Below are 25,822 nucleotides of genomic sequence, written 5' to 3'. Positions count from 1 at the left end.
GCCAAATTTTAAAAAAGCATGGGACCCGGAGCACTGAACCGAGGTGAAATGTACAAAGGACCACACACAAAGGGCAGACAATATTCGGTCATTGATCCGTAGTGATCAGTATACGAAGGTAAACAGGAAAACCGATATTCAGTATCTACGTTGAACCTGGCTCAACTGGGCATGTAGTTAACTCTCACAAACCACTATTCCCCTTCCGTTTTCCTGACGCCCCCTCCGTTCTTGTTTTAAACTGATTGAACGTCAGGCAATTGCCGATGACATTGCTGATGTGGAACTGTAGCATATAGAACATAGAACATTACAGCGCAGTACAGGCCCTTCGGCCCTCGATGTTGCACCGCCCTGTCATACTAATCAGAAGCCCATCCCATGTACACTATTCCATGAACGTCCATATGCCTCTCCAATGACGACTTAAATGCACTTAATCTTGGCGAATCTACCACGGTTGCAGGAAAAGCATTCCTTGCCCGAACTACTCTCTGAGTAAAGCAACTACCTCTGACATCTGTCTTATACCTATCTCCCCTCACTTTAAAGTTGTGGCCCTCGTGTTTGCCGTCCCCATACTTGGAAAAAGACTCTCCCTGTCCACCCTATCTAAACCTCTGATTATCTTGTATGTCTCCATTAAGTCACCTCTCAGTGTTCTCTCCAACGGGGACAGCCGCAAGCCCCTCAGTCTTTCCTCGTAATGCATTCCTTCCATACCAGGCAACATGCTAGAAAGTCCCCTCTGCACCCTTTCCAAAGCCTCAAAATTCTTCTTATAATGCGGTGACCAGAAATGTTCACAATACTTCAAATGTGGCCGTACCAGATCTTTGTACAGCTGCAGTATACCCTTCTGATTCCAGAACTCAATCCCTCTATTAATAAAGGCCAAAACACTGTTTTCCTTCTTAACAACCCTGTCAATCTGGGTGGCAACTTTCAGGGATCTGTGTACATTGACACCGAGATCTCTGCTCATCTGCACTCCCAAGAATCTTACCATTCGCCCAGTAATTTGCATTCCGTTTACTCCGTCCAATGTGTATCACCTCGCACTTGTCCACATTAAACTCCATTTGCCACCTCTCAGCCCAGCTCTGCATCCTATCTATTTCTCTTTGCAACCTCCTACATCTTTCGTCACTATCCATAACTCCACCGACCATAATGTCGTCCGCAAATTTACTAACCCACCGTTCTAAGCCCTCATCCAGGTCATATATAAAAATGACGAATAGCAGTGGAACCAACATCGACTTTTGCGGAAAGGCGCTAGTAACTGGACACCAAGATGAACATTGCATCAACTACAACATGCTGTTTTCTTTCAGCAAGCCAATTACTGATCCAACCTGCTGTGTCTCCCACAATCCCATTCCTCCACATTTTGTATAATAGCCTACTGTGGGAACCTTATCGAACACCTTGCTGAAATCCATAGACTGCACATCAACCTGTTTACTCTCATCCACCTGTTTGGTCACTTTGTCAAAAAACTCATAAGATTCGTTAGGCTCAACCTATCCCTTTACAAAACCGTGCTGACTGTCCCTGATCAGATTATTATTTTCTAGATGATTATAAATCCTATCTCTTGTAACCTTTCCCAAAGCTTTACCAACAACTGAAGTGAGCCTTACTGGTCTGTAATTACCAGGGTTGTCTCTACTACCCTTTTGAACAAGGGAACCATATTTGCAATCATCCAGTGCTCAGGCACTATTCCTGTAGACAATGATGATTTCTAGATCAATGGCACAGGCTCGGCAATCCCCTTCCTTGCTTCCCACAGGATCCTAGGATAAATCCCATCTGGCCCAGAGGACTTGTCTATTTTCACACTCTGCAGTATTTCTAATTCTTCTTCTTTGTGAACCTCAATCTCTTCGAATCGAGATGCAAGTATCTCTGTATCTTCCACGCCAACATTTTCATTTTATATCGTGAACACTGTCGAAAAATATTTATTTAGTGTTTCCCATGTCTCCTCTGACTCCACACACAACTTCCCACTATTATTCTTGATTGGCCCTAATTTAACTCTCGTCATTCTTTTATTCCTGACATACCTATGGAAAGCCTTAGGGTTAAGTCTGATCCTATCCACCAACATCTTCTAATGTCTCCTCCTGGCTCTCATGTCTCCTCCTGGCTCTTCTGAGCTCTCTTATTCGGTCATGCAAGGAAACGATTCTGTCTGCTGCACAACATCATTCTGCTTCGAAATATCCGGCAGTATTACATATTGATTACTGTAAACGTTAACCTTTAACAAGCCATGACAGTGAAATCAGTGAATCCTCATCACTATCCTACCAGGGAAGATTTCTGTTAACATCACCCTGGACATCATGAGATTCGCCATTCTATTCTCCCATCCTTCTGTGCGTGATCCCCTCTGCTCTATTCCGGTCTTGAGGGTTGGTTTACAATACTGAGGCTATCCAATCATCTTTGCATTTCAGTTTCTAAAGGATGAGACCTTCTCTCTGAGCTGGCAAATTGCTTGCTCAGTGGCGATGACACTGTCCTTGTAAACTAGAAAAGTGCTTGAAGTAGGCCATTCCTGTTTTTCATTCCAAGAACTTGAGGCAAACCGTTCGGCAGGACAGGAAATAGCGGGCGTGAGCAGTGATCAAGTTTGGCAGCAAGAACGAGGTGAGGCAGTATAAACTACAGAGTAATGGGGAAACAATGGGCAAGGAACACTGGGACGGGAGGGGCTGAATACTTCCTTTTTTTTGCTGTAACCAGACATTGGTGTTGAACTCTGAAATGGGACAACATCAGACCAGTCGGTGAAATCTTACATTCTGCTTGTTTTCTCCCGAGGCCTGTGTCACACTTGGGGAAATGTGTCTGCGTGCTTCAGTCTATGGGTAAAAATGGGGTTCAGTTCCCATCTCAAACTTTAATCCCATTTATTGTGTTTTACGAGATTAATACGTTCCAGAGAAATTAGCATTCAGCTGAAACATCAGAGTTCACAGGGTTACAGACCAAGTGCTGTGAAATGAGATGATGGGACCCATTTCTGTGCTGTAAACACTCGATAATTCAATCGTTTTTGAGGGGAAACATATCTGCAGTAATATAATTCCAAAAACGGTGTTATGAAGATATGGTGCAACTGCTTCAAAACTGAGTCTCAGCTATTTCTTTTCTGCCTTTTGATACATTGGAGCTGCAGCGATTGATTGCGTTGGTTTCTGAAAACGAAACGTACCAATGAGCAATGTATTGGGCTATTCCAGGACTGCCTTCTCTGACAACGGTGGGACATGACTGATGTTGTCTATGATATGGAATACTGGATTAGTGGTGCTGGAAGAGCACAGTAGTTCAGGCAGCATCCAACGAGCAGCGAAATCAACGTTTCGAGGAAAAGCCCTTCATCAGGAATAAAGGCAGTGAGCCTGAAGCATGGAGAGATAAGCTCGAGGAGGGTGGGGGTGGGGAGAGAGTAGCAGAGAGTACAATGGGTGAGTGGGGGAGGCGATGAAGGTGATAGGTCAAGGAGGAGAGGGTGGAGTGGATAGGTAGATAAGTAGATAGGCAGGTCGGACAAGTCAAGGAGACAGTAACTGAGCTGAAAGTTTGAAACTAGGATGAGGTGGGGGAAGGGGAAATGAGGAAGCTGTTGAAGTCCACATTGAAGAACCTGGGGTTTAAGTGTTCCGAGGCGGAAGATGAGGCGTTCTTCCTCCAGGCGTCTGGTGGTGAGGGAGCGGCGGTGATGGAGGCCCATGACCTCCATGTCCTCGGCAGAGTGGGAGGGGGAGTTGAAATGTTGGGCCACGGGGCGGTGTGGTTGATTGGTGCGGGTGTCTCGGAGATGTTCCCTAAAGCGCTCTGCTAGGAGGCGCCCAGTCTCCCCAATGTAGAGGTGACGACATCGGGAGCAACGGATACAATAAATGATATTGGTGGATGTGCAGGTGAAACTTTGATGGATGTGGAAGGCTCCTTTAGGGCCTCGGATAGAGGTGAGGGAGGAGGTGTGGGCACAGGTTTTACAGTTCCTGCGGTGGCAGGGGAAAATGCCAGAATGGGAGGGTGGGTCGTAGGGGGGTGTGGACCTGACCAGGTAGTCACGGAGGGAACGGTCTTTGTGAAAGGCGTAAAGGGGTGGGGAGGGAAATATATCCCTGGTGGTGGGGTCTTTTTGGAGGTGGCGGAAATGTCGGTGGATGATTTGGTTGATGCGAAGGTTTGTAGGGTGGAAGGTGAGCACCAGGGGCGTTCTGTCCTTGTTACAGTTGGAGGGGTGGGGTCTGAGGGCAGAGGTGCGGGATGTGGACGAGATGCGTTGGAGGGCATCTTTAACCACGTGGGAAGGGAAATTGCGGTCTCTAAAGAAGGAGGCCATCTGGTGTGTCCTACGGTGGAACTGGTCCTCCTGGGAGCAGATACGGCGGAGGCGGAGAAATTGGGAATACGGGATGGCATGGCAGAGAAATTGGGAATAGTGCCAGTGTTTGAGTTGAATAGACAAAGTTAAAAATCACACAATATCATGGCAGAGTCCAGCAGGTTTATTTGGAAGCACGAGCTATCGGAGAGCCGCTCCTTCATCAAGTGGGTGTTTTTCTGCAGAAAATTGTTGTGTGTGTCAATATGCGCGATCTTTTGGAAGATCATCTGAACTTTAACCGACCGTTCGTGGTGTCGACGGTACCCATGACTTGGAGGCGTTGGTGTTGGACTGGAGTGGATATATTTAATAATCACGCAAAGAAATTTTAGATTCCAACAGTTGACAAACACCTGATGAAGAAACAGTACATGGAAAACTGGTGCTTCCAAATACGTCTGTTCAATACCATCCGGTGCTATGTGATTTTTACTCTCATAGCATTTGGTAATGTTTAACTGATCGAAGACAGTGAAAGAATCTTCGCTCGTGAAGATGAAAATTTCAAATATTATCCACCTGAGCATAACAGAAATGATGAAGTTGGATGTGTGATGAATCTCCATAATGCGCTTGCGCAAAGTAAAAGTCGAACCTCAACCGCCTGATCCGTAGCCAGCTATATGAATGGTTGTACCACTGGCCAGATGCACAGCTGAGATTTTACACGCTGCAGGGCTATGGTGTTAACAAGGACATGAGCAATAAGAGTAACAGTCACAAGGTGAACAAAGAACAAAGATAATCACCATCATTGATTTACTTCAAATTGTCTTCAAAAAACGACCATTCACAATCTGATCAGCCAATGAATGAGGTCACTGATGATCTTGGAAATTGCAACTGACTTTGCTGCGTTTTCACCATAATTTGAGGTAAACTCCAGCCTAATCATAACATCGCATATTCCCATTCATTTTCAGCATTAGATTACGTTAATGACCTGTCCATATTTGCAGGAAATGAGTGAAAATGTCCTTCTGGTAATGTAATCCAGTGCAGAGTCGGCCAGAATAGAAAAGACGAAGACATGAAACATCACTCCCATTTCTCTCTGTCCCAATGCGTTTTCCTGAGTCGAATATTTTCAGGGCTTATCTTTACTATCTAAAGTATTAATTATTTTCCCGGGAAAGATTCTTCATAAATCAATTAACATCTGAGGTGTTGAATAATTTTTTACTTCAGATTAAAATAGTTGAATATCTTTTCCCCCAGCCTCCTGTCCCAATCCTCCCTCCTCTTCCATGTAAATACAAGCTTTGCCAGGTGATGTTGGAGCTCCCAACCTGACATTCCAATGCTCCTTGCTGCTCCATGTCAATAGAAGCGGCTCTACTTGAAGTTGGAGCTCCCACTCTGATGTCCCAATGCTCCCAGTTGTTACATGTCATTAAACGCTGGTCCTTGTGAGGTTGGAGCTCCCAGTCTGATGTCCCAATGTTCCCTCCTCCATGTCAATAGAAGAAGTCCAGTTGAGGTTGGATCTATCACTCTGATGTCCCAATGCTCCCTGCTGCTACATGTCATTAAAAGCTGCTCCAGGTGAGGGTGGAGCTCCCAGATGGATCTCGCAAATCTCCCTGCTCCATGCTAACTGAAGCCGCTCCAAATGAGGATGGATCTTGCATTCGGATGTGCCAATGCTCCCTTCTGCTCCATGTCAACAGAAGCTGCTCCAGGTGTGGTTGGAACTCCCAGACTGATGTCATAATGCTCCCTGATCCACGTCAAAAGACACTGCTCCAGATGAAGTGGGAGCTCCCATCCCGGGCAGCTCACATACTTCGATACCATCATAGAAATACTGCCCACTGAACATTTCCACCACTGGAGCCATTGGTGTAATATCTGCATCATGAGAACCTAATATTATTTTTAGTCAACACCGAATCATTATGTCCAAAAGTCATTCTTTCTTAAACCTTATTTAGCATGTGCATACTGCAGTCAAGCCGAAGTAAGATAGTGGTGCTAATTGATGTAAGCTTAATAAAAATTACATCCTATTTTTCATGTTGCATAACTGCGGCTTGGCAAGGACAATGTTTATATTGAAATCACACTTTTATTCCAGGTGAGAGAATTTAGTTTGAATTATTTAAAATGAACTTGTTCACTGTGTAAAATGATCAAATAGATCTCAATTTCATTTCAAAATTGGATACGTTGTCATCCATCTTGAAATGTGGTGTCTTCTTCTTTCAACTAGACGGGTATTACAACGAAAAGTCTATTCATGATATGCGTATAAAGACACTTTAAATCGCAAAGTTTATGAAGGTTTGTAGCTCAGGTTGAGGTTTAGGGTGTAGGTTTGCTCGCTGAGCTGTAGGTTTGATACCCAGACGTTTCATTATCTGGCTCCGTCACATCATCAGTGGCGACCTCCAAGTGAAGCGAAACTGTTGTCTCTTGCTTTCTATTAATATCTTCCTCCTGGATGGCGTTCCTGGGGTTTGTGGCGATGTCATTTCCTGTTCGTTTTCTGCGGGGTTGATGGCATTTCGATCTATGTGTTTGTTTATGGCGTTGTGGTTGGAGTGCCAGGCCTCTGGGAATTCTCTGGAATGTCTTTGCTGAGACTGTCTCAGGATCAATGCGTTTCCCAAGTCGAAACGGACTCCCAAAAATCCATAAACGACGACCCCCCTTCAGACCCATAGTCTCTTTACACGGAACACCAACTTACAGACGGGCCAAAGAACGACACGCAAGACTGAAATGCCTCATAGAAGAGTCACAGCACTCCATCCACTCCACCCAGGAATTCCTAAAAATCATCAAAAAAACCAAAATAGAGGAAGAAGAAGCAATGATCTCATTCGACATAACAGCACTGTTCACCTTCATCAACATCGACCCGGCAAAGGAAACACTTCCCACACTTTTAGAACAGACCATCACACACACCAACCACCATCAATCACATTACCAACGAAAACATAATGAAGCTAGTGGACCTGTACCTCACCACCGACTTCACGTTCAACAACATTGTCTACAAACACACCAATGGCACACCCATGGGATCTCCGGTATCAGGATTCATAGCAGAAGCGGTAATGCAAAGACGAGAACAAACAGCCCGACCAACAATCAAACCAAAAATCTGGGTCCTCTACGTAGATGACATCTTTGTCATCACAAAACGAAACAAGATAGTAAAGACATTTAACATCATCAACAACACCCTCACAGGCATAAAGTTCACCAAGGAGGAAGAAACCGACAACAAACTCGCATTCTTGGACGTCACAGTAGAAAGAAAGGACAATGGATAACTACAAAACTGCGTATACAGAAAACCGACAAACACTGACCAAATACTTAACTTCACCATCAACCATCCCAACACACACAAACAAAGCTGTATGAGAACACTATTCCAACCAGCCACCACACACTGCAGCGCAGACGAACTTCGGAAAACAGAGGAGAACCACCCATTCAACGTATTCGAGAAGAATAGACACTCAGAAAATACAGTCCGCAGATTCCTCAAGAACAAACCACGACAAGCAGACCAAACGCAGTCAGAAACCCTAACCACCTTACCATACATCAAAGAAGTTTCAGAAATGACTGCCAGACTACTAAGACCCCTCGGAATCCGAGTAGTACACAAACCCACCAACACTCTCAAACAAAAACTAACAATCTTAAAAGACACAGATTCAACCCGTGGACAAAACCAACGTCATCCACAAAGTTCCATGCAAGGACTGCCACCAACACTACGGAAGACAAACAGGAAGAAAGTTAGCCACCAGGATACACGAACACCAGCTAGCCACAAAAAGACACGACCTTCTCTCCTGCGTATTCCTACATACGGATTAAAAATATCACTATTTCGACTGGGACAACACATCTATCCTGGAACAGGCTAAGCAAAGACACGCCAGAGAATTCCTAGAGGCCTGGCACGCCAACCACAATGCCATAAACAAACACTTAGATCGAGATGCCATCTATCAACACCTCAGAAAACGTACAGGAAATGACATCACCACAAACCCCAGGAACCCGTTAGAGGAGAAAGATATGAACAGAAAGCAGGAGACAACAGCTTCGCTTCACGTGGAGGTCGCCACTGATGATGATGTTACCTAGCCAAGTAAACAAACGTCTGGATGTCAAAGCTACAGCTCAGCGAGCAAACCTACACCCTACATTTTAAATCATTTTTCATGTTTATGTTGCATGAATCTGCGGTTAGTGATCCACAGTTTAGTTTCACTCCCTATAGGTAACATGCTGATTTCTCCAGTTGTTCATAGTTCAATGTGATGCATCCAGTGTGTGCATAACGAGAGGGAGCTTGCTTCCCACATCTTGTGTTTATCTGTGCCTTATGTCCAGCCTTCACCAATGTGTAAGTCTCTCCGTGCCCATGCACGGCACCCACAGCGGCAATTCTCCACTGTGCATTTACAGCCAGTTCTCAGTGCCCCTACACCCACGCCCTGCCCCTTTTGAAGTATCTCCATTATTTTTTGTTGTCTCGCTGTGCTCTTCTCACCAGGATGAATAACTTCTACTCAACCTCCTCCAGATTTCATCTGACAAAAGATTCATTAAGAATCCCTTTGCATAAACATGCACTTCGCAGCTCTCGTTATTTGATTTTCCTGGATGTCTTTCAAACGGAAAAACGTTCACAGCAACTTGACATGAAAACGACAATCACGCTCTTTTTCATTATCCCAAGGCAACCGACATTTCAATGCAGATTCGTTAACAGGGTCAAACCATGCTTTGAGATTCCATAATAGCGTTGATACAGATAAACTGACCATTGGAGTCTCGATTTCAATACAACATCTGTGGCTATTGGAGAACAGTCGATGACAGTGGGATTCGAACCCACGCGTGCAAAGCACAATGGATTAGTAGACCATCGCCTTAACCTCTCGGGCATCACGTCACCAATGCGGGAATGAGAATGAACTTATGAATAATTGAATTGCGTAAATTATGCAGAGCAGCAGATATTCCTCCCTGGTGTTGGTGAAATGATAAATAACACAGTACAGTTCCAGGAATATGGTCTGATCTCTGGGTTCTGAGGCAAGTGCACTCCCATTGTCACACTCTGCACACAGTGATCTGAACAAAAATGAGGAAATGAATATGTAACAAGGTCTGTTGAATTCTGTGAAGATTTGAAGTCAACGGAATGAAGAACCCGAGACAGCAGGAGGTTTTCTTTCAATACAGCGTTGTATAGAGCTCTTAAGGATATTGGAATCATGGGTTATGGGACGAAGGCAGGAACAGGATACAGATTGAGGATGTTCAGCCATGATCATAATGAATGGTGGTGCTGGGTCGAAGGGCAGAATGGCCTACTCCTGCAACTGTGTGTATTGTCTATTAAATTACCTGTTAGGAATTGTTTTCCAGACTGGAGGAGAGTGCATAGTGCTCAATGTCATTATTTGGAACACCTAACTTCCGCTCAGATGTTTTTGACACGCACTTTTGTACAGAACAGACAATTTCAAAATCCAAAATAAGGCTAAACTGACAATTGAACTCAACAATGCTAAAACCTTGATCTGTATCATTTTCCTGGGCCGTGCGACACCAAGTCACTGTATGATCACAGCAACACAGTGAACAAGTGTCAGAAGGAAAATGAGTGCAGTGTCAGAGCGCATGCTGGGAGCAGCAGGTGACACACACGGAAGTGCATTTAACTCAACAGGAACACTTGCCAAACAGCGGACTGCGGTGGAAGAATTCAGGGGGGGTTTACACTTTGAAATTTAATGCCAGAGACACAATGGAGATCTGCCATTCAGTCTGTTCAAGATGAGGATTTTAAGATTTCTACAGCTGCAAAACAAAATAAAAAGCTCATCGTTTATTGAAGGCAAAACATGAAATTGTACATTTCATCAATCTACCCATCTTTACAATGAGTACCTCACCACTTTCTTCACTCGGGGACAGAACCACTGGTGAAGATGATCATATAATCCACGTTACTAGCCATGGAATCAGAGAAACTCGGTTTCCCAAAGGTTAAAGTAAAACCAGGAATGTAGAGGTAAGCATTAATGTGCTGAAGGTGACCAGTGCACGGTATCTCTGTTCCAGTATAGTGAGCTGTGCTGTGGCGAAGTTTTAAGTTTGAGTCTCACATGGAGCAGCTTCAATTTGTAGTCGTGTTGCGGGGTACGGATTGAAGGTGATATTGAGCAAAGCCAAGTTTATGGGAAAATACCCGTGTTTGTGGGTTGAGAAACGACCTTTTCTGGATAATGACTCCTTGATCAACAAACATACTGCAAGTATCTAAAACGTGAAGAGACGTATGTGGAGAAAGAGCCAAGGATGATTTTTCAGCAGATGGATAACGTTTCCCATGTGCACTGCTTTAAATTCCGGGAAAATAGATGTTGAACTGGTTTCATGGACAGAGTTTGTTGCAAACTCACATAGGTTATTGCAATGATTAAAAAAAAAGAAATCACATAGGACCGTTTGAATATTGTATCGAATTGAATTTTGGTGTGAGCATATTTTATCGTAAATGGCGTGCTGCAGAGAAGTACAGGGGGTTAACAACACAAAATGACAGAGTCTTCTTGGTGGATTTCTTGGGTGGAGTTAAAAATGTACGAAATATCCATAACATCATGTGAATGTGGTCAAATCTATAAAGTCGGTGTTGCATCTCCAAGTGACGATTCAATTCCTACTCATTTGGATATCACTTCCGTCTGCAGTTATTTTAGGACATCAGCTCCATTTACAGAGTTTCACCATGAATAATACGTCACACCTTACCAATCCATGAATTTGTTATACTCAGTCTTATTCAGTTGTACATGTTTATGAAATGTCTTTGTGTCTGAAGTCAACAAAGTCGAAATTGTTACGCAACCACACTGACTTTCACTCAATGGTAAATTCTCTCCTTGTACATTTGTTCGTGTATCTTTTAAAACACTCTGAAGTCAGCTTCTACGTTTTATTTCTGTAAAGTCGTTCACGATTGAAAAAAACTCTATTGAGTGGAAGGAATTCTCATCCAAACTTTTCTTAATCATTCAGGAATGGTTTTGAAGCTCTAACGAAAGTTCTTGATTCACTCGAAAGAGGGACTTTCCCTGAGTTACTCATTCAAACCTTGGGTTATGTGAAAATCTCATTTGTTTAAATCAAATTTGCGTGTTTTTGCTCCGGCATTTCCGAATCTCGTGAATAAACTCCTTTATTCTTTCTATCATCACGATGAAACGGGTTGTATCTTTTCTGATAATTTTATGTCTCAGTAAACAACGTCACTTGGCTTTCTAATATCTTGCTATCCAGGAAACAGCGTCTGTGCCCTTTCTAACTTCTTCACATGTTTTTGGTGGAGAATGAGGACAAGGATTACACACAATGTTCCCACTGAGTGTGACCAAAAGATTTTACAGTTACACTATGAACTCTTTGCTTTTTAAATATGACGTCTCCATTTATAAACTCCAATAAAGTTAATTACTATCTATCCAGTTCATGAACATCGTCTTTGGAGACGAACATTATCGATCACTTCCTTTATTCTTCCACGTGATGTCTGAAAAGTTTGTACGGCCAACATCTCTATATCCCCGTGTCCTGAGTCAGTCTTAGCTATTTCTAAAGGTGACTGAAGTTCAAATACTTCAGAGTGTGTCTCCCGTCATTCCAGTGCAGACTGGTTCTGGACAGCAAATGCCATCACCAAAGACCACCGTGGATCTGAAATCAACAGTTTTCACATAGTAATTCTCGTAGATATTGTGTATCGTATGTCCGTGTACTTGTTCAATTTGTTCATCATTTCATGGATCCCTGTATTGAATTCTACTGAATGATTAATTTGTGAATGGAGACATTCCCTTCACCACTCGTTCGAAACTCCATGGAACATTGAAAGATTAGGGCAGGCACGGTGGCACAGTGGTTAGCACTGCTGCCTCACAGCACCAGAGACCTTTGTTCAATTCCTGCCTCAGGCGACTGACTGTATGGAGTTTGCACATTCTCCCCGTGTCTGCGTGGGTTTCCTCCCACAGTCCAAAGATGTGCAGGTTAGGTGAATTGGCCATGCTAAATTGCCCGTAGTGTTAGGTAAGGGGTAGATGTAGGGGTATGGGTGGGTTGCGCTTCGGCGGGGCGGTGTGGACTTGTTGGGCCGAACGGCCTGTTTCCACACTGTAAGTAATCTAATCTAATATGCTTCCAGATGACAGTCCTGCCATTACTGAGATGAATCAGTGAACATTCTCCACGTACCCTCGAAGGCAAGGGTTTCCTTTTCTATTTTCGGATATCATTACAGCACCGAATCCCATGGGTTCGTTCATTAAAACCAAAACAGTTGCAGCAAGACTTTAAAACTAAGATTTTGCAATCTGCTTGCATTGGTTGTCCCAAAAATTACATTCCACATTCTGGTATGTTTGTGGATGAAAGCACTTTCTGAGTCTTGAGCAGTTATATTTCAGTTTTGTCAAAACATTATCATTCGCCGTTCTCTCTTTCCCTTTCAGTTTCCCGTTTTATATCCTGTATTTTATCAGTTTATCTTAAGTTTTCAATAATTTCAATCAATCTCGCTCCTGATTACCAATCCGAGAGAATGCCACAATTTTGTCAATTTATATGAGGTGCAGCTTTAGGGCGCGGTGACAAAGTGGAAAGGCATTGGTCACGTGAACCGAGTAGCAGTAGCGAGCTGGTGGAATCTTGCCATTCCATCGTAGTCATATTCAAAACATTTAACATAATCTTTAGCCAAATCATATTGGCAGAAAATAAGAATACAAAAACTAAAAAATTGCTGATGTTGAAAATCAAACAAAACAGTCGTTGCTGGAATATTTCAGGACGTCTGGCAGCATCTGTGGAGAGACGGACCCAATGGATGTGAAACGTTAACTGTGATTCATCTGCACAGATGCTGCCAGCACACCTGTGATTTTACAGCAATTTCTGTTTTTGTTTCAGATTGGCAGATTTTGTCGCAGTCTATGAGAACAGAGCTCATTAGAATCAAACAGACAGCATGGATCTGGTAGTGTGAAACGAGACAGTAATAATGAATGAGTGGAGAGTGTTGTACTGGAAAAGTACAGCAGTTCAGGCAACATCCGAGGAGCAGGAGAATGGACGATTTGGGCATAAGCCATTCATCAGGAATTAGTCTTGTGAGTCGGGCAGAGGAACAAAGCTGAAGCCAGGCACAAACTCGCAGGCACCTCCTCCTACAGACCACGATCACAAACTCTCCTCCCCTCACCAAACTATCATCTCACAGACCATTCACAATCTCATCACCTCTGGGCATCTTCCATCCACAACCTCAAACCTCATTGTCCGTGAACTGCGCACTCTCCGATTCTACCTCCTTCCTAAGATACAAAAACCTTACTTCCCCAGTTGACCTATTGTCTCATCCTGAGCCTGTCCCATCCGAATATTCTCTTCCTACATGGACACAATCCTATCTCCCCAGTTCAGGAAATGCCCACTTACAGTCGTGACACCCCTATGCACTTCACCTCCTCCAAGAATTTCGTTTCCCTGGCCCTCAACACGCCATATTCACCATGGGCATCCAGTCCCTGTACAAATCCATCTACAATGACAGAAGTCTGCCAGCCTTCCATTTCATAATCTCACACCATCCCAACCAGTACCCTTCCACTGACATCCTCACACACCTGACTGAACTGGTCCTCACAATCAACAACATCTCTTTCCAATTCTCCCACTTCCTCCAACGACGGTGATAGCCATGGGCACCCGCATAGGACCTAGCTATGCCTGCCTGTTTGTCAGATGCGCGGAACTGTCCATCTTTCGCAGTTACACAGGCACCATCCTACACCTGTTCCTCAGCTACATTGATGAATGTATTCGCGCCACTTGGTGCTCCAACGAAGAGGTTCAATAGCTCAGCAACTTTACGAAAACCTTCCACACGCACTTCAAATTTATCCGGATCATCTTGGCAACTTCCTTTGCCTTCCTCGACATCTCCATCACCGTCTCTGGCGACTGACTAATTAAAGCCATATACTACAAGCCCACCGACTCCCAAAGGTGTGTAGACTACATCTCCTCCAACCCTATATCGTGTAAAAACGACATTCCTTATTCCCAATTCCACCGCTTCCAACACATCTGATCCTAGGATGACCAATTACACCTCAGAGAGTCCCAGTTGGTCTCCTTCATCCACGGTCACAAATTGCCTGTCCAGGTTGGTTGACAATGCCCTCCAGTTTATCGCCTCCACTTCACGCAACACCACCCTTGAACCCCACGCCTCTCAACACAACAAGAACAGAGCTTCCTGGTGCTCACCTCCCACCCCACCAACCTCCGCATAAAACGCATCATATTCTGCCACTGGGTGCCACCTCCAAACAGACAACACCACCAGAGATATATTTCGCTACCCAGCTCTGCCAGCACTCCAGAAAGAACATTCCCTCCATGTCCCCCTCTTCAGGTCGACACTTGCCCCCACCAGCCCATAACCGTCTCCTGGCACCTTTGACTGCCACCAAATGAATGGTGAAACTAGCACCCACACAACTCTCCTCATCTACAACCAAGGCCCGAAGGGATCATTCCACATCCGTTGTTAATTCACATGTACAGCTATCAATGTCATCCACTGCATCCGTTGCGCCCAGTGTGGCCTTCTCTACATCAGGGAGACAGGAAACCTTCTTGCAGATCATTTCAGAGAATATCTCTGGGACACCCGCACTCAACAACTTCACCGTCCCGTGGCTGAGCACTTCAACTCCCCCTCCTACCCCATCAAAGGCTTGCAGGTACTGGACCTCCTCCACTGATAAACCGTTACCACCCAACGCCTGGAAGAGGAATGCCAAACATTCTGCCTTGGGACCCTTACACCACACGGGATAAATGTGATTTCGAACAGTTTCCTCATTTCCCCCAAGCATAAGCCTTCAGCTCGCCACCGCCCTCTCGACCCATTGCATCACTGCCACTTCTGACCTATTATCTTCTCCCTCCTATTCATCCATCTATTGCTTTCCAGCTCTTTCCCCTCAACCACACACCACTTCCATTTATCTCTCAGCCCTGACTCATAAGCCTTATTCCTGATGAAGGGCTTAAGCCTGAAACCGGAATTATCCGGATCCTCGGATGTTACCTGATCTGCTGTGCTTTTTCAGCATCACACTGCCAACTCTGATCTCCAGCATCTGAAGTCCTAACATTATCATTGGAATTATCAATAACCTTGGAATGAAGATATCCCTCGATTGCAGTGATCACATTGTGACTAGGTTTTCCATTTATTTTGGTTGAGGGCAGGCTGGGTCTGAGATGAGCACTTAACACCTAAACAACTGGAAAGTATCAGATAGCGAAGTTCGGGCGGGCTGAAGTGAAGTGGAATACTGCCAGAAGATGGGTCCATACAACTGCATCACATCATCCAGATTGTAAAAGACTCGCACAAGTCGAAAATCAACTTCAGTGCAGGCACAATGACAGGTAAAGTGGAAAGGAGACAATAGAACACACAGGTGCAGTGGAACAATTTCTGTCAAATGATTCGATATACAAGCTACTTTACATATGGTCTGCCCTCACATTGGAAAAAGGAATTTCTTGCAGTGTAACGGCGACATTTGCCTGTGACATCACAATGCTGAGAGACACTGACATAGTTTCTTCTGTAGCCGCGTGGCCTAGTGAAAGCATGGTTGTCCCATTAACCAGAATTCAATACTTCAAAGTTCTCCTCTGCGCTGTACAACTTATTTGCTTCCCCTGTAGTTAGATCTCAATCGCTTCACTGTGTATCTTCTTCAGCTATCTGCTTCAAGGAAAAACTTGAAACTTGAACAAATCCACTTTCCACTTTCACCAATCTTTTGCAACTCCCGAGTTGGCACAGGTATGAGTGACCGCTTGGCCTTCTCGAGCGCTCTCACTCTGGTATGATTTGAATGATAAAGTGGACTGTGTCTGATCTGCAGAATGTCCCCACCGAGACGGTGCTGTTTATCTCATCCTCGGGGACTGAGCTGTCTCTATTGGCAGAGTATTCAGCCATTTCCCTCCACTTGTAGGCATTATGAGGGGATGTAATTGCGGATATGCTCTGAAGCTTCCTCTCACGGGCACAGCCAGGTGCAAGAGCGCTGCTGGAACTTAGCAACTTTGATTGCGAACTTCCTCCAAATATCATTTATTTGAGAGAGAGAGAAAGTTGCTAAGCTGGTGGGAAAGAGAGAAATGGGCCGTGGACTCTCTTCCCTCAGTAAAATGCAAATAAGTGCATTTTTGTGCTGCCCATTTGATGTTCAGAATCAATCTTCGCGGAACAATCCTGCAGAAAGGCTTTTGTTTCAGAGGCGTCGTTTTCATTGCTGCAATCAGGCATCAGTTAACATCTGAGTCCCAACTGTCCCAGATGAAGCGACTCCGAATGAAACCCTCACTCACTGAGAACCATCCCCACAGCCAGGAGCTGCGGGTCTGCAGGCAGTCCAAAGCGGAATGAAGGATTAAAAACGAGCCATTATTTCTCCCTCAGCCACTCTGTCACAGAGACAAGGAGAGGGACGGCAGAGACGTGTGACGTCATTCACGTGCCGACAGAAGCCGTTCAGACAATCGAGTCCACGCTCAATCTCTGTCACTTGCTTCTCTCTGAGGGTATTCATCATCAGTGGTGCTTGTTGTAATAATAGGAAACTGTGTCTGTGTTGAAATGCTGTGTCCAACATACTGATCCACATGTCGTTCATGACTGTTCATTTCACCGGAGGACCCTGCTGTGTGACACAGCGTGGGGAATAACTGCAAGGCGTCAGGGGTGTGGCCCACACACCAACTGATTTCTCTCACCTTCGCCAGTGTATTCCCAGCTCAGTCAAGTGACTTTGTGAATCACTTCATAACGGACCTGCAGAGAACAGCAAAAAAATCTTCCATAACTTCAAACGTGTGTTTCCTCAAATGCATAAATGTGGCGGTTGTATCTATTTCAGATATCATTGAGTGACAGGATGGAGATGGCTCATCAATATGTAATGTGAAGAACGGAGCACTGTTATCGCGAAACTCTGGCAGTTGCAGTACACACACTGAAAGCTGGAATTGTCATCGAGCAGAGGATGCTTTTTATTCATTAATTTCTGGATTATGCGCCCACCACAATCCCTTTGGGCCGCTCTGTTATCGCTGACCACAGCGGTATCCCGCAGTCTTCAGGTTTTTGTAGCATGTACCTTCGAGGATGACGTTAAAATATCTTCACTGTTATTGTGTGATACACTGTGGCACATATGTGTCCCGGCTGTGTCAATATAACCACCGTGTATCTTCCCCAATTCTGCTGTTTTATTTGCAATTTCAATCAGAATCACAAAATGTGTCACACTGCAGACTGAGGCCATGCAGCCCACCTGCGCTCTGCTGGCTCCTCGCAATGAGGAAATGACTGTGTTTTGATTGATTGATTGTCACATGGACCTAAGTACAGTGGAAAGCGTTGTTTGCGATGGTAAAGTCGGATCATAGTCATCAAGGACATGCAGATCACAGCGTGAGGAAAGCAAAATTTGGCCAGACTTAGGAATTCAGATTACTCCGTATCGGACGTGCGCTCAGCAAAATCCACATTGGCAAGTTCAGCATTATTTCAAGTTATCCAATCCATTTCTCAGAGCAGCAATGGCCGAGAAGAAGCGGTTCTTGAACTTGCTTGTGTATGTTTTCAAGCTTTGGAATCTTTATCTGAAACCGATCTCATCGAAATCATATCTTCACAGTCAAAAATGAAGTAGTGTGAAAAATTCCAAGGCTCATCCGCAATGTGAACGCGAGAGCTCTCGCACATATGTCACCTGTCTGAAGCAATGTCACACCCGAAACAAACGAGCCAGAACGGCGCCAGACGTGGTAACCAGAAATCAGGTGAGTTTTTGGTTAACTAAGGCTATTTCTGCTGTTTCGGAGTGAAAGAAGCACAGAGATTTAATAACAGCTCCTTTCCATTCTGACTCGCTTCTCCCAGAGGCTGTGCTAGCTGCTTTCCTGGAACAGGGCGATCTTCATTGAGAACTGGACGAACTCATCCTCCATTGTCACGCAGTATTCGTGTCGAGCAGCTTGAACGCGATCTCTAGCTCCCTATCAAACATGGGTGTGTGGAGCTGGGTAGGGGGCTGGCGGGAGTGGGAAGTATGGGAATTCTGGAAAGGTGTAGAAAAGGGAGATCGTGCATGCACAAGAAATCATTTTCTTTTTGGAACCATTGGCCAAATAATGCCACTGGAGAGAGCTAGAAAATGCAGAACTGCGAGGAAAGAGTGAATCTCTCCCCATTATTCGGGAACAGTGTCTGTGCTTCTCGAAGTCACAGGGAGGCTTCTGCTGTGTGAATCAGCATGGGATGTTACTGCAGCGAGTCCCGTCGCTCACGCACCTGCTGTGTATACATTTTTCCACGTTGCCTCCACTTCACGTCAAAGATTTCACAGCTCACATCATCCTAGAGTGACAGGGAAGAGAAGGAAGCGATTCAGACCATCATCTTAACACAACCTGGGGATAAGTTGGATGTGGGAGAGCGGACAGTCTCGACTGGTTCCAGCATTTACAATCTTGGTCCGTGTGGTAACAAAAGCAGGAACCAGGAACTGTTTACCTTTCTTCTTAAAACAGGTAATTAAATTTTGAAGAGCATAGATATCTCTTCCTGGTGTTCATGAAATGATCAAGACCAGAATACGGTTCCCTGAGTATGGTCTGACTGCTGGGTTATGGGCGCAGGGCACTCCCACTGTGATATTCTGTTCACAAGATCTGACCACATGGAAAGAAATGACACAGTGACAAGATCCATTGAATCGGATTCTGTGAAAAAAAGAAGCCGATGGAAAGAACAGCACTATTAGAGCGAGAATGTAGCATTATATGTGAGGAAGTTGTTTTCCAGACTCGAGGAGAGTGCACAGTGCTGTTTCCAGGGGTCAATATCTGGATAAGTAGACAGAATTAGCATCGGCTGTTATTGGACTGCATCTTTTGTACAATGTTGCATAAGCACGGGCCTTTGATATAGAGGGGACAACTTCAAAATCCTCAATGATGCAAGACACAGAAATGAGGTGAACAACAAAGCAACCGCAGAAACTCGTGTTACATCATGGGGTAAACGCCCCGGCTCAACCTTTGCTCAAATTCGCTCTCTGTCAAATTCCTGAGCCTGAGCATCGAACAGTGAATGGTCTATGTTAATAAACACTGCTCGAATCTCACAACTTCAGTATTTAATACGCCCCTACATGTATGTCTGACAACAGTAATTGATCCCTCACTGTGTTACTTCAGCACACGTAAAGAAGAAATAAACATAAGAACAACAGTCACGAATGTGACGGAGATTTGACCTGATGCACACCTCTTCCCACCCTACCACTTCCACACCTCTTCGCAACCTACCTCTTGCAAAAATGCCATCCCGTATTCCCAATTCCTCCGCCTTCGCTGGATCTACTCCCAGGAGGACCAGTTCCACCACAAAACACAGCAGATGGCCTCCTTCTTTCGAGACGGCAATTTCCCTTCCAACGTGGTTAAAGATGCCATCCAACGCATCTCGTCTACATCCCGCACCTCCACCCTCAGAGCACACCCCTCCAACCGTAACAAGGACAGAACGCCCATGGTACTCACCTTCCACCCTACCAACCTTCTCATAAACCAAATCATCCACCGACATTTCCACTACGTCTAAACAGACCCCATCACCAGGGATATATTTCCCTCCCCAACCCTTTCTGCCTTCCGCAACGACCGTTCCCTTCATGACTACTTGGTCAGGTCCACGCCCCCTACAACCCACCCTCCAATCCTGGCACTTTCCCCTGCCACGGCAGGAACTGGAAAGCCTGCGCCCACACCTCCTCCCTCACCTCTATCCAAGGCCCGAAAGGAGCCTTCCACATCCATCAAAGTTTTATTTGCACATCCACTAATATCATTTATTGTATCCGTTGCTCCCGATGCGGTCTCCTCTACATTGGGGAGACTGGGCGCGTCCTAGCAGAGCGCTTTAAGGAACATCTCCAGGACAACCACGCCAATCAACCACTCCGCCCCGTGGCCCAACATTTCAACTCCCCCTCGCACTCTGCCGAGGACATGGAGGCCCTGGGCCTCCTTCACCGCTGCTCACTCACCACCAGATGCCTGGAGGAAGAACGACTCATCTTCCACCTCGGAAAACTTCAACCCCAGGGCATCAATGTGGACTTCAACAGTTTCCTCATTTCCCCTTCCCCCACCTCACACTAGTTCTAAACTTCCAGCTCAGCACTGTCCCCATGACTTAGCCGGACTTGTCCTACCTGCCTATCTCCTGTTCCACCGATTCACTCCACCCTCTCCTCCTTGACCTATCACCTTAATCCCCACCCCCACTCACCCATTGTACTCTATGCTACTTTCTCCCCACCCTCACCCTCCTCTAGCTTTATCTCTCCACGCTTCACGCTCACTGCCTTTATTCCTGATGAAGGGCCTTTGCCCGAAACGTCGATTTCGAAGATACTCGGATGCTGCCTGAACTGCTGTGCTCTTCCAGCAGTACTAATCCAGAATGTGGTTTCCAGCATCTGCAGTCATTATTTTAACAGCCTTGCAGTTCTTCCCCACGCTGTGTCACACAGCAGGGTCCTCCGGTGAAATGAACAGTCATGAACGACATGTGGATCAGTATGTTGGAGACAGCATTTCAACACAGACACAGTTTCCTATTATTACAACAAGCACCACTGATGATGAATACCCTCAGAGAGAAGCAAGTGACAGAGATTTACCGTAGACTCGATGGGCTGAACGGCTTTTGTCGGCACGTGAATGACGTCGCACGTCTCTGCCGTTCCTTTGTCTATCTCTGTGACCGATTGGCTGAGGGAGAAATAATGGCTCGTTTTTAATCCTCCCTTCCGCTTTGGACTGCCTGCAGCCCCGCAGCTCCTGGCTGTGGGGATGGTTCTCAGTGAGTGAGGGTTTCATTCGGATCCGCTTCATCTGGGACAGTTGGGACTCAGATGTTAACTGAAGCCGGATTGCAGCAAAGAAACCGACGCCTGTGAATCAAAAGCCTTTCTGCTGGATTGTTCTGCGAAGATTGATTCTGAACATCAAATGGGCAGCACAAAAATGCACTTGTTTGCATTTTACTGAGGGAAGAGAGTCCACAGCCCATTTCTCTCGTCCCCACCAGCTCAGCACCTTTCTCTTTCTCTCAAATAAATGATATTTGGAGGAAGTTCGCAATCAAAGTTGCTAAGTTCCAGCAGGGCTCTTGCACCTGGCTGTGCCCGTGAGAGGAAGCTTCAGAGCATATCCGCACTTACATCCCCTCATAATGCCTGCGTGGAGGGAAATGGCTGAATACTCTGCCAATAGAGACAGCTCAGTGCACGGGGAGGGAATAAACAGCACTGTCCCGCGTGGGGACATTCTGCAGATCAGACACAGTCCACTTTATCCTTCAGATCATACCGGAGTGAGAGCGCTCGAGAAGGCCAAGCGGTCACTCGTACCTGTGCCAACTCGGAAGTCGCAAAAGATTGGTGAAAGTGGAAAGTGGAATTGCTCACGTTTCAAGTGTTTCCTTGAAGCAGGAAGCAGAAGAAGATACATAGTGAAGCGATTAAGATCTGACTACAGGAGCAGCAAATAAGTTGTACAGCGCAGAGGAGAGCTTTGAAGTATTGAATTATGGTTGATGGGACGATCATGATTTTACGCGGCCACGCTGCTACAGAAGAAACTATGTCAGTGTCTCTCAGCATTGTGATGTCACAGGCAAATATCGCCGTTATACTGCAGGAAATTCCTTTTTCCAATGTGAGGGCAGTCCATATGTAAAGGTGTAGCTTATATATCGAATCCTTCCACATAAATAGTTCCACTGCACCTCAGTGTGTTGTATTGTCTCCTTTCCACTTTACCTGTCATTGTGCCTGCACTGAAGTTGATTTTCTCTTTCTGCGTGTCATTTACAGTCTGGGTGATGTGATGCAGTTGAACTGACCCATCTTCTGACAGAATTTTCCACTTCACTTCAGCCCACCCAAACTTCGCGATCTGATACCATTCCCGTTGTTTAGATGTTAAGCGCTCGACTCAGATCTAGCCTGCCCTCACCCAAAATAAATGGAAAACTCGGTTACACTGTGATCACTGCAATCGAGGGGTATATTCACTCTAAGGTCATTGATAATTCCAAGGATAAAATAAGGACTGCAGATGCTGGAGATCAGAGTTGGTAGTGTGATGCTGGAAAAGCACAGGACATCAGGTAGCACCTGAGGCGCAGGAGAATTCAGGTTTCAGGCTTAAGCCCTTAATCTCGAATAAGGCATGTGAGTCGGGCTGAGAGATAAATGGAAATGGTGTGGGGTTGAGGGGAAATAGCTGGAAAGCAATACCTGGATGAATAGGAGGGAGAAGAAATTCGGTCAGATATAGCAGTGATGGATTGGGCTGAGAGGGCGGTGGCGAGTTGAAGGCTTGGGCTTGGGGGAGGGGAAAGAGGTTACTGTTCAAATTCACATTTATCCCGTGTAGTGTGATTCCCAAGCCAGTAGGTGTAGTGTTGCTCCTCCAGGCGTTGGGTGGTATCGGTTTGGCAGTGGTGAGGTCCAAGACCTGGATGTCTTTGATGGGGTAGGAGGGGGAGTTGAAGTGCTCAGCCACTGGACGGTGAAGTTGGTGGGTGCGGGTGTCCCAGAGATATTCTCTGAAATGATCTGCAAGAAGGTTTCCTGTCTCCCTGATGTAGAGGAGACCACACTGGGTGCAACAGATTCAGTAGATGACATTGGTAGCTGTACAGGTGAATTTCTAATGGATGTGGAATGGTCCATTCGGGCCTTGGCTAAGGTGAGAGGAGTGGTGTGGGTGCTAGTTTCACTCTTCCTTTGGTGGCAGTGAAAGGTGCCAGGAGAGGGTTGTGGGCTGGTGGGGGGATGTGTGGACCTGACGAAGGGTTCATGGAGGGAATGGTCTTTACGGAATGTTGGCAGGGCTGGGCAGCGAAATATATCTCTGGTGGTGGTGTCTGTTTGGAGGTGGCATCAGTGGAAGAATATGATGCGTTTATGCGCAGTTTGATGGGGGTGTAAGGTGAGCACCAGGTGGTTATGTCCTTGTTGCGTTGAGAGGCATGGCTTCAAGGGTGGTGGTGTGTGAAATGGAGGTGATGAACGTGAGGGCGCTGTCAACCACGTGGGAAGGCAATTTGTGATCGCGGAAGAAAGAGACCAACTGGCTCTTCCTGAGGTGCAATTGGTCATCCTGGGAACAGATGTGCTGGAGGTGGAGGCATTGGGAATAAGGAATGGTGTTCTTACACGAGATAGGTTTGGAGGAGATGTAGTCTAGATTCATGTGAGAGTCAGTGGGCTTGTAGTATATGACTGTAATTAGTCAGTCACCAGTGTCGGTGATGGAGAGGTCCAGGAAGGTGAGGGAAGTTGCCAAGATGATCCGCATAAATTTGAGGTCAGAGTGGAAGGTGTTGGTAAAGTTGGTGAGCTATTCAACCTCCTCGTTGGAGCACCAAGTGGTCCCAAACATTCATCAATGTAGCGGAGGAACAGGTGGAGGATGGTGCCTGTGTAATTGCAAAAGATGGACAGTTCCACGTATCTGACAAACAGGCAGGCATAGCTAGGTCCTATGCAGGTTTCGATGGAGGAAGTGGGAGAATTGGAAAGAGAGGTTGTTGTTTGTGAGGACCAGTTTACCCACGTGGATGAGGATGTCAGTGGAAAGGTACTGGTTGGGATGGTGTGAGATTACGAAATGGAAGGCTTGCAGACTTCTGTCATGGCAGATGGATTTGTACAGGGACTGGATGTCCATGGTAAATATGACGCGTTGGGGGCCAGGGAAACGAAATTCTTGGAGGAGGTGAAGTGCATAGGGGTATCACGAATGTAAGTGGGCATTTCCTGAACTGGGAAGAGAAGAAAGTAGGAAGAGACTATTCGGATGGGACAGGCTCAGGAAGAGACAATAGGTCGACTGGGGCAGTCAGGTTTGTGAATCTTAGGAAGGAGGTAGAATCGGGAGTGCATGGTTCATGGACAATGAGGTTGAAGGATGTGGATGTAAGATGCCCAGAGGTGATGAGATTGTGGATGGTCTGGGAGATGATACTTTGGTGAGGGGAGGAGAGTTTGTGATCATGGTCTGTAGGAGGAGGTGCCTGCGAGTTGGCACCTGGCTTCAGCTTTGTTCCTCTGCCGGACTCACAAGCCTAATTCGTGATGAATGGCTTATGCCTAAATCGTCCATTCTCCTGCTCCTCGGATGTTGCCTGACCTGCTGTGCTTTTCCAGTACAACACTCTCCACTCATTCATTATTACTGTCTCGTTTCACACTACCAGGTCCATGCTGTCTGTTTGATTCTAATGAGCACTGTTCTCATGGACTGCGACAAAATCTGCCAATCTAAAATAAAAACAGAAATTGCTGTAAAATCACAGGTGAGCTGGCAGCATCTGTGCAGATGATTCACAGTTAACGTTTCACATCCATTGGGTCCGTCTCTCCACAGATGCTGCCAGACATCCTGAAATATTCCAGCAACGTCTGTTTTTGTTTGATTTTCAACATCAGCAATTTTTTCATTTTTGTTTTCTTATTTTCTGCCAATATGATTTGGCTAAATATTACGTTAAAAGTTTTAAATATGACTGTGATGGTATGGCAAGATTCCACCGGCCGGCTACTTTTATTTGGTTCACGTGACCAATGCCTTTCCACTTGGTCACCGCGCCCTCCAGCTGCACTGCATATAAATTGACAAAATTGTGGCATTCTCTCGGATTGGTAATCAGGAGGAAGATTGATTGAAATTATTGAAAACTTAAGATAAACTGATAAAATACGTGATATAAAACGGGAAACTGAAAGGGAAAGAGAGAACAGCGAATGATAATGTTTTGACAAAACTGAAATATAATGGCTCAAGATTCAGAAAGTGCTTTCATCCACAAACATACCACAATATGGAATGTAATTTTTGGGACAACCAATGGAAGCAGATAGCAAAATCTTCGTTTTAAAGTCTTGCTGCAACTGTTTTGGTTTTAATGAACGCACCCATGGGATTCAGGGCTGTAATGATCTCCTAAAATGGAAAAGGACATCCTTGCCTTCAAGGATACGTGGGGAATGTTCACTGATTCATCCCAGTCATGGCAGGACTGTCGTCTGGAAGCATATGAGTAAAATGTTTCAATGTTTCATTGAGTTTCAACTGAGTGGTGAAGGGAATGTCTCCATTCACAAAATAATTGTTCAGTAGAATTCAATACAGGGA

The 25,822-nt window shown here is 45.4% G+C and overlaps 1 non-coding gene across 1 annotated transcript; it reads right to left on the bottom strand.

Annotated features, from left to right (window-relative positions):
* Window positions 1-9,268: 9,268 nt before the first annotated feature.
* Window positions 9,269-9,353, bottom strand: trnas-acu (transfer RNA serine (anticodon ACU)). Its single transcript has one exon. It is a non-coding gene; the product is annotated as a tRNA-Ser (tRNA).
* Window positions 9,354-25,822: the final 16,469 nt, after the last annotated feature.

The sequence above is a fragment of the Chiloscyllium punctatum genome, chromosome 18 (assembly GCF_047496795.1).
Source record: "Chiloscyllium punctatum isolate Juve2018m chromosome 18, sChiPun1.3, whole genome shotgun sequence".
In the NCBI taxonomy this organism is placed as follows: Eukaryota; Metazoa; Chordata; class Chondrichthyes; order Orectolobiformes; family Hemiscylliidae; genus Chiloscyllium; species Chiloscyllium punctatum.
The sequence above is the reverse complement of the archived record's forward strand: the minus strand, read 5'-3'. Positions and strand labels throughout refer to the sequence as shown.